General features: G+C 46.4%; 1 protein-coding gene across 2 annotated transcripts in view; it reads left to right on the forward strand.

The window, feature by feature from the left end:
• Positions 1-14281, forward strand: part of Zdhhc14 (zinc finger DHHC-type palmitoyltransferase 14) — a 265926-nt gene that overhangs the window by 159920 nt on the left and 91725 nt on the right. The gene's annotated exons all lie outside the window — the stretch shown is intronic.

Genomic DNA, 14281 nt, shown 5'->3' on the forward strand with positions numbered 1-14281 from the left:
GTTTTCCCATCAGGCAACCTCGTGAGGATGACATTATTGCACCCATTTTATAAATAAGGAAACAAAGCCCCAAAGAAGGGCTTGAACGAGTGGCAGAGCTGGAGCCTAGAACCCAGGTCTCCAGGTCCCTGCCCTTGTTCTTCCCAGCTCCTTCCATCACTGGGCAGAGGGAGATCAGGCTGGTTTCTTTCAAGGGGCAGAACGAGATGCCTAGTCTATGCCACACTCCACCAGCAAGTAGCTCTGCGCAGTGCACGAGCCCAGCCACTGCACTGAGGGTACATGACTTCCTGCTGCCCCCCAGAGAGCAAAGGGAGCAGCTGCCAAATCCAGATCAGAACAGGTTTCCTGCCCTGGAAGTGACCGAAACACTGGGGTTCTCTGTTGCAAATGCAGATTCTAGACGCAGTCTCCTTCTGTCCTCCTTGGCACTGAGGAAGTGGAGGAGGACTGACGGTCGCAGAGGTTGATAATCCCAGAGCGGTATTTCTAGAACCGGCTGTGCCCCATTTCTAAATCCTGGGCATAGGTTCCATGAGAGAGCTAGATTTGGGGACAGAGGAAATGAACTTGGTTTACTGTGAAAGAAAGAAGAGGGACTGGAGAGGCAGGACCTTGGCAAAGCAGAAATGACCCACTGGACAGACTCCTTCCATATGAAGCAAAAGTTTCAGAAACAGCCATTTCGTGGTTCTGGGACTCGGCAGCGTTGAGGAGTGGCCGTATTCAGGGGAAACGACTGCAGGTCAGGTGACACCATGGGGCCTGCTCGTCCTGCCTGGGCTGCCCCCCTCAGGCTGCTCTGAAGGTGGAGACCTTCTACAGACAGGGCCGCCCTCGACACCGGCTCTTCCCTCTCTGAGGGTCCAACTGGGGTCTGATGGAGCACAGAGAAGAGCCAACGCTTCCATCTGAAGACAAAACACAAGCAAACCGAATGCCAAGCAAGAAGTCAGGAATCCAGTAAGCCAGAGAGGAAATCCGTGAGATGGAAGGCAGAGGGACAGTCCAAAAGAATCCATGAGACCAAACGTTGGCTCTCTGAAGAGAACAAAAGTGGCAAGGCTTTAGTTACACTGGTGAGAGACACAGAGACACAGACAGAGAAATGATTAAAAGTAGGAACAGCATCTCCCAGAGAAGGCGCATGAAGGATCAGTAAGTAATGAAAACGCTCGGCATCTTCCCTGCCGGGGAAGCGCAGATCAGAACTCCCCAAGGCACTTCCCACTTTCCACCACTAGATGGCTCTGATCAAAAGGACTGACATGACAAACGTTGGTAGGGAATTGGAGGCACTAGAACCCTCGGGTTACTGGTGGGAATGTAAAATGGCACATCCACTTTAGAGAATAGTTCCTCAAAGTCCTTCAAAAAGTTAGTTACCATAGATCTTAGCAACTACACTCGTAGGCATAGAGCCAAGAAAAATGAAAATGTCCTCACAAAGACTTGTACATGAGTATCCACAGCAACTTTATATCGACTAATCAAAAAGTGGACTCAGGGGCTGGGGACATGGCTCAGTGGTAGAGCACTTGCCTGGCATGTGTGAGGCACAGGGTTCGATTCTCAGCACCACATATAAATAAATAAAGATCCATTGACAACAAAAAAATATTTAAAACAAAAAAGTGGACTCAACCCAATTGTCCATCAAATGATGAATTGACAATCAACATGTGGTGTAGCCACCCGATGGAATACTACTGAGCAATAAAAAGGGGCAAAGTATCGATACACTTTTTTTAAGGTTCATGGGTGAACCTTAAAATCAGCATGTTGAGTCAGGCAAGCCAGATGCAAAAGACTACATTGTGTGTTCCATTTATGTCAAATGTCCAGAAAGAACAAATCTTTAGAAAGCAGAGTAGTATCATCTGGGGCGGGGCTAGGAGTACAGATGGACTGTCCCTGCAAAGAAGGAGCCTGGGGTGATGGACGTGGTCTAAAATTAGACCATGGCGATCATTGACTTGTATACTTATAGTGGGTCACTGTTTAGTATATAAATTATACCTCAATAAATCTGCAAAACAAGAAGGAGGGGAGGGAGAGGGGACAGAAGGAGCTGACCGAAGGGCAGGCGAGGGCAATCCCAGCTCCTGTTCTCCAGCCGAGTGACACGAGGCTACAGCACCCCTTTCCAGACTGCGTCGTCTGCGTCTGTCTGTAAGTGGGAGTCGCGGTGAGCATCTTGTGTGGTTCTCATCAGGGTCCAAGGCTCATGTAACATGACCTGCTGCATGGCGGGAGTAAGGGGCAGAGCTGGAGCCACCTCGCTGGTGGCTCCTGATAGTCTTGGCGAGTCTGGGGGTGGGGGGGAGGTTCTGGGGGGGAGCTGCTGCTTGGCTTCTGGCTTCAGGAAACAGGATTATGTTCCCATGAAATCTTTTTTCTTTAAACTTATTTTAATTTTTTTTTAGTTGTAGATGGACACAATACCTTTATTTTATTTATTTATCTTTATGTGGTGCTGAGGATCAAACCCAGCGCCTCCCACAGGCTAGGCGAGCGCTCTGCCACTGAGCCCCAGCCCCAGCCCCTCCATGAAATCTTAAGGCATTTATTTTGTGCTGCCTGGGTAAAGAAGGAAAAATGAAAAATGAGGTTTGGAAACCTTTTCTTATTGGAATTATTAATTCTAACGATCTGTTGTATCTCTCTTACTCCCAAAAGCTCAGAATAGCCACTTGGCAGCAGCCCTGTGAGTAGTTTTTTGAAATTTTGCCAAGGATTTCAACAGCTCCCTGCCTCAGACTTCTGCAGAAGAGCCGGGGTCCCAGGGTCTGTCCTGCAGGTCAGGAAGGGCCTTGCCCTTCTTTCTTCTGAAGGAATGTTCCCGAACTTAGGTTACAGCTAAAAAAAAAAACATCAAAGAACAGAGTGGGCTTCCAGGAAAGGCCCTGCAGGGGTCACTGGGGACCCCATGGGAAACTTCAGTTTCAGAAACTCAATTTGGTCAATTCACCGAGGACGACAGATACTCAGCAACTGATTGGGGTCAGAGAAAAATGGATGAGCAATCTCAGGATTGAAGCATTCCATTTCAGTTAGGTAGGGACGGGCCTACCTAGTGGCCGTGTGTCATTTCCTCGGGTTCTCCGCAGTCCCGAGGATGCCAGGACCCAGGAAGTTGGCACAGAGAGTGGGCGGCAGGTGCCACGGGAACTGGGCCCCTTCCGCTCCCACAGCAAGGCTCACAGCTCAGGAAACTCCCCAGACCAGGGCACCCACAGACCATGTGAGGGTCCGACCGTTGTCAGGTGGGGTGGGATCAGGTCTAGGGGAGCCAGCGTGGCCTTTAAAGTCTCACCTGTGCTGGGTACAAGCTGGAGGACCAGTGCCTCCCCTCTGCTCCTTGGCCAACCTGGCAGGAGCCTCTGTCCCACACCGCTCAGCGTGCCCGTCTTCCTCTCTGTCCCTCCCGCCTCCTCCTCCTCTTTATCTCCCCTGCCGCTCCCCAGCCCCAGTCTGACCAGGGTGTCACCACTCAGCAGTTCTGCTGGGATACAAGACCAGTTGCCACGGCGTCTTAGATCATTTCCTCCATGAGTCTTTGGAACGGCCTCCTGTTGGGGGGTTTAGGGTGCTCCCTACAGCAGCTTCCTGATCCGGGGAAGCACTGGAGCCACGGTCCCAGGTTCTCCTGGGAGTGAGTGTTCTGTGACAGCAGGAAGTGCCGGTCCATCCATTGGAGTTGCTGGAGTTCTTTCTCCCCGAAGACATCATCAGTCTTTGTTTAAGGGTAGAAGCATTTTAATTGGAATTTTAATGACAATGATGAATTTTTGTAGAAGAAAATACTCTCTAAGGAGGATGCAATTTAAGCCAGTGTAAGACCTTAATCCATTTTCTCTATTGCAGCTAAACTATTTCCATTTCCATTTTTATTTAGCTAAAATTACTTTTATTGGAGCAATTTCTTTTCTGGGTAAAATCGGTATCCAAGATTTTTAATTGATCTAGTATTTTTAATATTATGAAAGGGGCCACCATAAAATTTCTTATGGAACTTTTATTTATTTTTATTGGTTCTTCTTGGTTATATATGACAGGAGAATCCATTTTGACATAGTTATACAGGCATGGAACATGTCTTATTCTAGTTCAGACCCCAGTACCTCTCCTTCCCTTCCCTCTTCCCACTCCCTGCCCCCTTCCCACTATTGATCTTTCTGCCATTTACCCGTGGTTATTTTTAAAATTAACTTCTTGTGGATGTACACAACGGTGAGGCTCACTGTGGTATATTCCTGTATGTACATAGGAAAGTCACGTCCACGTCATTCCACTGTCCCCTCCTGTCCCTTCATTTCCCTTTGTCTAATCCAATGAACTTCTACTCTCAGTCTCCCCTTGTTGTAGGTTAGTATCCACATGTCAGAGAGAACATTCAGCCTTTGTTTTTTTGGAGATTGGCTTAGTTCACATAGTATGATATATTCCAGTTCCAACCATTTACCAGCAAATGTCATAATGCCATTCTTTTTTGTGGCTGAGCAATATTCCATTGTGTATATATATATTATATATATCACATTTTCTTTATCCATTCACCTGTTGAAGGGCACCTGGGTCGGCTCCAGAGCTTAGCTATTGTAAACTGAGCTGCTATAAACAGTGATATGGGGGCATCACTGTAGGATTTATACTGCAGCAATTTTTCTTGTTGATTCAATTTTCTACTATGTGAGGTGTTTGGGTTTTGGAAATTTTTTTTAGCCATTATTAGTTTCAGATCGTGTTGATTATTTATGTTGATACTATTCACCATAAAGTTTCCCTAAAATGTGATGGTTTCATTCATTTTTTGCCTAAGGAGTGTTGTGTTGGCTGTGACTGATCTGTATTGAAATCTCCCAAATACTGTGAGGTCACTTTGGGTGCTGTACACTCGTTGTCCATACTGGTGGTTACACATCCCCCCCCACATTGGCAGGTCAAAATGGCAGGTGTTCTAGGTGACTACTTTGATAGCTTTTTTCTCAGAAGGTGACATTTTCTGATCAGGTTCCCCAATTCTTATTTGCATCTTCCCACTCACCTCCAAAAACACCACAATTTGTCTTTGTGTATGATGTTCACAGTGATCACCTGGGCATCTCTTACACATTCAACTAGTCCCCCGCGCTCTGTTCAGAGTCAAATGACACCTGCCTCTGAGGCTCCTTCCTGTCTTCACTGTCCTCTCTCCCCTGCGTGCTCTTGCCAGAGATGTTAGGCTGTCACTTAAGGAGCGTTAGGACTTTCTCACCTGTGCCCATGAACTAGAATATTCTCTGGACCTTTCCTGTGTCTTTGGGAGGTTGGCTTCTTGGGTGGTGATGAGCAGAAGGGACAGGGTCCTAGCTAATGTCCCTGTGCGCTGCTCTCGTATGGGCAGCACGGGACCCTCTTGTCCTGTGCTGTCTCAACCCACCCAGCAGCCCTCCATGATCTGCAGACACTGTTGACATCCCTATTTCATTTGTGAAGAAGCCAGTGCTCAGAAGCCAGTGGTTGCCAGGGGTGGTTTGGCCAGAGCTGGGCATCCTGCCCTGCTCCATCTGTGCTCACACCCATGCCCTTAGCTGCTGCCCCTCCTGCCCCATCCTGTTGGCATGGGAACCAGGCTCTGAACAGGGGGTTTCTGGGCTCCCTGGACAGGGCACCTCCCTCTCCCCTGGATGGTAGTCTCTCTTTCTGCAGATGCCAGGCAGTGCATCCAACCCTCCAACTTCCCTGTGCCCCTGGCTGACTCTCGGTCACAAGCACTGCTCAGGCACGGAGCGTTGGGTCAGCATCCACAGCCAGAGGCCTGCTGCTAAAGTCCTGGCCCCAGAGGCTGGAGGAGGAGGCCCCGCAGGAAGAGCCCGGCAAACCAGCTGCCCTCTTGGAGCTTTTGTCCTGTGGGAACCTCTCTGCTGTCTGCGTGTTCTGTGGAGTTTGTGAAGGAGCTTAGGCAAGGAGATTGGGGAGTCTTCCATGCTGGGTACCCCCTGAGGGAGACCAAGGCTTTGGAAGAAAATAACATCCTAGGAAGAGGAAGGGCAGAAGGGGGAGGAAATGAAAGGAAAGAAAGAAGATAGACTTCTTGTTTGAAGGAAAATGCTAGAACCATCCAGCATGTATTAGTGCCAGGGAAGAGTAGGCAGTGAATCTCCCACACAAATGCAGGGTGGGGGCTCAGAATGTCAAAAATCTTGATTGTCTCTTTAAAAAAAAAAATCCAAGCAAAGTGGAAACCAGATGTCACAACTCAAAATTATGGTATTTGGGGAAATACCACAAGGTTTTGAAGAGTCTGGTTCTGAGGGAAGGAAGGAGCCAGAGATTTTGTTTTCCACAGACTCCCCACCCCGAATGTCTCTCTTAATAAAGGTCAAGGTTTGACTTGCATATCGGCACCTCGTACAGATGCAGCACGTTTCTAACAGAATAAGCTCCTCCTTAAAAGCAATAACGGTTCTGCGATTCAGATAGGGGGAGGTCTCTCTGTCTCTCTCTCAGCACCAGTGTCACTGCCTACAGAGTGTGTGTTAAATCGGCACAGTGACGGCACAGAGCAGTGTAGACGGGCTTTGCTAAAAAATAGAGATGTGCTGTGGGTTGTACTCAGTTCTCACGTCCAAAGCCATCAGTGGGGAGGATGCTGCAAGAACCAGGGTTAGGAGGAGGTGGACCCCAAGAGCGGAGGGGGATGGCTGCAAGCACAGGGAGAAGAGGTCAAGTGCCACGACAGGAACAGGACAGTTGGGACCCCGTGGTTCAGCAGCGTGGTCTAAAGTAGGCTCAAGCGCTCTGGAGGAGGTTGGTGGAAATCCGAGACCCACCTTGCCATCCAGGGGTACTGAAGGGTTGGCTTCCTCCGTGGCGCTCGGCAGCTCCCTGTGCCCAAGGACTGTCTTCCTCCAGGAGTGCTGGTCCCGGGCAGTGCGCCAAGTCACAAGACATTCCAGCTTGAAGAGACCTCAGCCATCACAGAGATCCTCCTGGGCAGCTCCTCTGGTTTACAGATGAGTAAATTGAGGCTCAGAGAGAGAGAGGGAGAAACCTGCCCGTGCTCATGTGGAGCTAACAGTGATGGGCTTAGGACACAGACTCTGGGGTCTGACTCCAAGTCCAGGTGCTATGTACTCCTCCTTTGACCATTTTCTTTGAAAACAGAATCTCTAAATCCTTGCTGCTCAAAGTGAGGTGCTTGGAACAGCAGCATCCACAATGCCTGGGGGCAGGTTAGAAATGCAGGCTCTCAGGCCCCAGTCCACCTATAGACCAGGACCGCACTTACAAGACGGCAGGTACCACAGAAAAGCTGAGGCACAGAGGCCTGCGGCTGCCCATTGCCCACCTGGTGACTTCCTCTCGACCGTCAGAGTCCATCTCCTCTCCAATTCTCAGGACTTCCTTATTTTCAGGAGTTCAGCTAACTACAAATTTGAATACTGGGTTTAATAACCTCCCTCCTTGAAGTACCTGTGAGATGAGCAGCATCTTATACCTTATTGTTACTTGTTTAAAATAACCATATTAATAAAGACCTTCTCTTCAGATAGTGTTTGCATATTTCTAAGCCTATATAAGTATTATCAGTAGGGCTGGGGATGTGGCTCAAGCAGTAGCGTGCTCACCTGGCCTGCATGCGGCCCGGGTTCGATCCTCAGCACCACATACAAACAAAAATGTTGTATCTGCCGAAAACTAAAAAATAAATATAAAAATTCTCTCTCTCTCTCTCTCTCTCTCTCTCTCTCTCTCTCTCTCTCTCTTAAAAAAAAGTATTATCAGTAAAGTATATGGTTATGAGCAGGGAATCTGTATCTCAATTGGCTGAGCCTGAATCCTAACCTTTGCACTTCCTGTGGTACCTTGAGAACTGTGTTATCTTCTCTAGGCCTCACTTTCAGTGTCTGTAAAGGAGACCTGCTACGTGCAAAGATCTATTCTAGTGTTCTTATTCTGAAATAAATTCTTCTTTCTCCTTTGCTTCACTGCAAAAATTCAGGAACTGAAATACTTGGGAAGATTGTCTAGCTGGCTCAACTGCTTAAACAGAAGGAATGACGTGGTCTGTTCATTTTAGAATGCAAACCTACATACGCACCCATGTGAATTCAGTAAGCAAAAAGTAGGTTCTGCAAAATAAGTAAGATATTTAAATGACTCATTGCATATTACTATCGTTAGCAGTTTAACTGGCAGGCTTGGAGGATAATGTGAGGTGATCAAGCAGCAGCCCTGTTGAGTGAGGGAAGGAGTCAGTCAGTCAGTAAGGTTTTAGCGGGAAGCCAAAGACTTCATCCAGGTCAGCAGGTGGGTAAAAGGGGCTCAGGAACAGCGATCTGACCACGGGTGAGCATGCTGGGTGTGCTGAAGGAGGGGAGGCAAGATTGGCTTTTCAGGAGAGAATCTCCTAGAGGTGGCTGATCCCCAGAGTGGACAGGCTCTGCATGCTGGGGAAGCGAGAGACTCTTTAAATTCCAAATATAAAGGTGGCATGCTCAGGAGTAAGAGGAAGCAAAGGGCATCTTGAGGCTGGAGGAAGGCGACCAGGTAAGGAGGGGTGAGGGGCCACTGGGAGCAGCCAGAGCAGGCCGGGCAGGGGCCGCACGGTGGGAAAGGAGGACGGGCCTCGCTGGGCACCAGAGGCAGTGGAATAGGTAAGAGGATCTGTAGCCAGAGAAGCCACGGGTTTTGCAGCCCCTCTCGGCAGAGCTGCTTGTTCTTACCTGAAGGGAGCCGACCCACTCTCCCACACTGCGGGGCAGCTCCTGATGTTGGGGGGGATGGGACTTGGCCAAGAGCCACCTGCCAACAACACCTCACCATGTCCCTGATGATTCTAACCTGCTGTTGTTCAAGAAAAGACTGTTGAGGGCGTTGGTAAAATGCAAAGGCAGACTCTACCCAGGGAGACCAGGTAGGAGATGGTGGCCAGTGTGGTGAGGTTGCCCAGTAGGGAAGAGACACCAGGCCCAACCCCAAACACAAGGAAGAGTGGTAGGACCAGGGTGCGGCTCATTGGGTAGAGACTGCTAAAGGGAGAGGTCAGGGGTGAAGGGCCTGTTCTGGCTCAACCAGCTAGCAGGGTTCTGGCGGAAGGCAGGCCAGGTGGTCAGATGTTCCCTAGGGTGGTAAGGCCTGAGGAACCCCCTCAGGTATATGAGAGGGACTGGATATCTTGGAGGGGGTTGACTTGGCAGGATTCTTGCTAACACTGGACAATGCAGAAGCCCAGAGTCAGGGCCTGTTTGAGAAGAGTGATCAGAGGAGGCTGAGTAGAGCTTCGTCAAGAGGATCTTTGTTATCACAGATGCCCTGTGTCACTTAGATTCTCGCACGCTCTGTGAACAAGGGACGCTGTGAGGTGTCATCTGTGGGGTCCGCATGCAGGTCTGTGATGCCATGAAACTCTGCCCCCTGTGCTGAGGGTGGGGAGGGGCTGACAGCCTTTGTGAGGGCTGTATCTCCCTTCCCTTCTGGAAGGGGAACTTGGTACCTTGAAAACTTGTAGATTAACTGTTTACTTTTGTTTCTGGCAGATAAGTTCTGAGGTTAGGAATCGTTGCCCAAGAACACGAGTCGGTTAGCTTCTGCTGTGTGGTGCAGTTGGATGTGGGCAGTCCTGGGAATGGCTTGCAGCCTAGAGAGAGGAAAGGGCTCAGGGTGGGCTTCCTAGGAAGACTGAGGGGTCATCCCACAAGGGCACTTCCTACCACCATGTTCATAAGGAAAAAATTCTTCCAATTTCCATTTATACAAATTTACCTCTCAAGGCTCCTATTTGGCTTCTATAGCTGGACAGAAGTGGAGAACATTTCTTTGGAAATTGTAGATAACACTTTCCAGGAGAAAACAGAAATCCATGTGGATGTATGCCAAATTATTTACCCTCACAATTTGGAATGTGCACTTAAAAAAAAATCTCTTTATTTTCCTTGAGGATAGACACTTGATCCCCAAGTTGAGTGAATAGGTGAGTTTCTCTTTACACATAATAAATAAAAATAAATAGAATAAAAACTGGCTTGAATCCCCTGTGGCCCTCACAAAACTGAAATGTGACACACTTGGAGAGAGACTGAAAGGCAGGCATGACCACTAGAAATATAACACAAGTCATGTATGTAATTGCACATTTTATAGCAGTGATATTTTAAAAGTGAGAAAAGAATAGAAAAAACAATCATGAAATTCATTTGGAAAAATAAGAGGCCCAGAATAGCCAAAACAATCCTTAGTGAGAAAAGTGAAGCAGGAGGCATCACAAAACCAGATCTTAAATTATACTACAGAGTTCTAGTAACAAAAACAGCATGGTATTGACACCAAAACAGACAGGAAGACCAATGGAACAGAATAGAAGACACAGAGTCCTACCAACATAAATACAATAATCTTATACTAAAAAAAGGTGCCATAAACATATATTGGAGAAAAGATAGTCTCTTCAATAAATGGTGCTGGGAAAACTGGAAATCCATATGTGGTAGAATGAATTGAACCCCTATCTCTCATCCTGCACAAAACTCAACTCAAATGGATCAAGGATCTAGGCATTAGACCAAAGAACCTGCACCTACTAGAAGATAAAATAGGTGCAATTCTCCATCATGTTGGTTTAGGAACCGACTTCCTTAACAAGACTCCTAAAGCATAAGAAGTAAAATCAAGAATCAATAAATAGGATGGTATTAAACTAAAAAGCTTCTTCACAGAAAAGGAAACAATCAAGAACAGAGAGCCTAGAGAATGGGGGAAAATCTTTACTGCCTGTACCTCAGATAGAGCATTAATCTCCAAGATATACAAAGAACTCAAAAAACTTAACACACACACACACACACACACAAAATGAATGGGAAAAGGAACTAAAAAGACACTTCACAGAAGAAATACAAGTGGTCAAAAAATATATGAAAGGAATGTTCAACATCTCTAGTAATTAGAGAAATGCAAATTAAAACTACACTGAAATTCCATCTCAGCCCAGTCAGAATGGCAATTATCAAGAATACAAGCTATAGGGCTGGGGCTGTAGCTCAGTGGCAGAGCGCCTGCCTAGCATGTGTGAGGCACTGAGTTCAATCCTTAGCACCACATAAAAATAAAACAAAGGTATGTTGTTCATCTACAACTATAAAAAAAAATTTAAAAAAAGAATACAAGCAACAATAAATGTTAGCAAGGATGTGGAGGAAAAGGTACACTTATTCATTGCTGGCATGACTGCAAATTGGTGCAACCACTCTGTAAAGCAGTATGGAGATTCCTTAGAAAGCATGGAATGGAACCACCATTTGACTCAGTTATCCCACTCCTCCATTTATACCCAAACAAAATCGGCATACTACAGTGACACAGGCACATCAAAGTTTATAGCAACCCAATTTATAACAGCTAAACTATGGAACCAGCCTAGGTGCCCTTCAACAGATGAATGGATGTTAAAAAATGTGCTATATATACACAATTACTCAGCCATAAAGAAGAATGAAATTATGGCATTTTCCAGTAAATGGATGGAACTGGAGACTCTCATGCTAAGTGAAATAAACCAATACCAAAAACCAAAGGCCAAATATTCTCTCTGATATGTAAAAGCTAACCCACAACAAGGGAGAGAAAGATTAGGAATTCTTTGGATAGACAAAGGGGAATGAAGGAAAGAGTGGGGGAAGGGAATAGAAAAGATAGTACAATTAATTGGACATAACTTTCCTATGTTTATATATGAACACATGACCAGTGTAACTCCAGTCATACTTATTATATATATGAAAATGCACTCTACTCCTCACATATATCTAGAAAGAACAAATTTTTAAAAGTAAGAAAGGAATAAGTGAGATTAATTTTGAAGCCATTATTTCAATGCATATGTAATATAAAAAGTACTAATGTAATACTTCATGCTGTGTGTGTGTGTGTGTGTGTGTGTGTGTGCAAGCTGAATCTCAAAAATCTGGTGTATTGTGTACTTACAGTTATCCTTCATTCTGAACTAGCCCTATATTTCAAGTGCTCAATAGAGTAGTCACATGTGACTAGTGGCCACCATGTTGGACCACTCAGTTTTAGGTCCAAATAATTGGACCTGAATAATTATTGGAATATCTCAGATTTGCCCACATTGGCTACTTTGTTATGGATCATTTGAAAGAAAAATTGGGAAGAATGGTTTTTAACTTTATCATTCATTGTTTTTGATTTTGATGTGGTCATCCATTCGCCCACTCATTCAACCTACGTTTGTTGAGGGCTAGCCAGGTACTAAGCGCTATGGTAACAGCAACTCATGTTGTTGCTGTTGCTCTTGTTTTATTTCTGTCAATATAATTGTGAAGTTATAAACAATGGGATCATCTGAGATATCTAAACAGACTCATTTATTGCTCATCAATGTGGTCCGATTCCAGACCATTCAATTAGATCATCGGTTCTTCAGTCTGAGCATGCATCAGAACCAGCTGGGAGTCTGTTAAAACGAAGACTGCAGGGCCACCCCCAGGGGTTCTGAATCAGATCTGGGGTGGGGCCAAGGCTCTGCATGTCCAGCAAGGCTCCAGATGATGCTGATGCTGCCGGTCTGGAGGCCACACTTTGAGAACCACTGGATGGGAGTGGTTTCTCCTTTAAGATCCGTTACCTTTTATTTAGTCCACAAGCTTGGAGGCAAAGTCAAGGGTCCCTGGAGTTGAGCAATCACAGGATTCATGTCTCTAGGGGACTCTGGACGATAGGTAAGGCCCCTTCCCAGTGGTCTATTTTCTAAGATACATGTGTAGTGATGAACAGGAAATTCCTTGAGAAACTTATTTAGGAACTTTACCAGGGATTGAATGAACTGGTGTGGAGTCATCTCAGGGAAGCTTCCCACATTTCTCCCTTGGGGACCAGCATTGCAGATAATGGCCTCATGAGCCTCCATGGTCAGTCAGTTAAGGCTCAGTCCCTTGTGCTCCATCTGCACTCCTTTCTGAGTCGTGGGCACAGCAGGACACCTGTCTGTGAATTCTGCCCGCAGAGGTGCAGGTGGGAGCAGCGGCCTTTCTCCCCACTGTTCAGCTATTATTTTTGTAGGAGACCAGGTGACAGACCAGGTGACAGTTGCAGAGGTGATTTTCCAGGGTCCTTGTTCTTTTCACTCATGCTGGAAATGACTTGACATCAGTTTTAGATTATTTGGATGAGCCTCTTTCCCATGACATTTCCCTTCTTTAAAAGAAAAAAAAAAGCACCCATTTTTCTCTTAGATGCAGATAACAAGTTTTTGCTGTCATACATGAATGCCATCAAAAGGTCAAGTTCTTAGAAGAGACAGAAAAGAGAAACTGGAGGCCAAGGGTTTCCTGCAGAATTGTGGCTAGACGCTGGTGGGAGGCTGTCTGAACCACCCACACCCACACCCCCGTCCCTCTTGCTACCATACCATCTGTCCTGTAGCTGGAGAAACTTTTGGTTGGGGAATGACAGAGACTTTTGCATATTTCTCTCAATGAGCACAGAATGTTTCTAACATTTATGTGGTTGTTTTGGGTTTTTTTATTTTTATTTTTTTAATCTTGCAATGATATATCCCAGGCACATAATGAAAAAACATTTCTGGCTGGTTGTTTAGTTTTAAAAAAAAATAACTAAACAGTTCCTCAGTTTATTTTAAGCATGGCACTATCTTAGGTACCAAGGATAATCAAAAGCACTCTAACTGGGGGCTAGCTTACATCCATGGGACCACAAACAGCTTTTGTTTAGTAGCAGAGGAACAGTAGTAGGGACAAATCACATAACTTGGGGTTTGCAACCTCTGCTCTGCTGCCAGGTGGTTCGCGGTGAGGTGCATCCTGCATGTTGCAGGATGTTTAGCAGCATCACTGCGCATGAGAACTGTGACAAGAGAATCATGTCCTAACACTCCCAAATGGCCCTGGGGAGCAAAATCCCCCTCAGTTGAGAACCACTGCTGTAATGTCAGCCAAGTTTGTGAGGGTCAAAGGGACATGTGCCTGGGAGAGGATCACAAGAGGTTAATCAGAGTTATCTAGAGAAAGAGAATCCGTGCTGGATCTCAAGAGGCACGAAGGATATGAATTGCCTGCAGAGATGGCACTGGGGTGGGGTCGGGCTACCAGAGCGGAGATGTTCTTTCAGAAACTAACGACTGAAGAGAGGCCCAAACTAGAGCCCTTCAGCTGGCATGGGGGTGTGTATAGCGAATGGGGGGATAATTTGTGAATTTGGTCAGTGTTATGTCGGAGTAATAGCTACTCAAGCCAGATATCAGCAAACAAGAAGACAG

This window comes from Marmota monax, unplaced genomic scaffold (genome assembly GCF_021218885.2).
Source record: "Marmota monax isolate L192 unplaced genomic scaffold, Marmota_monax_Labrador192_F-V1.1 WCK01_AAM20220418_F8-fsc00164, whole genome shotgun sequence".
NCBI lineage: Eukaryota > Metazoa > Chordata > Mammalia > Rodentia > Sciuridae > Marmota > Marmota monax.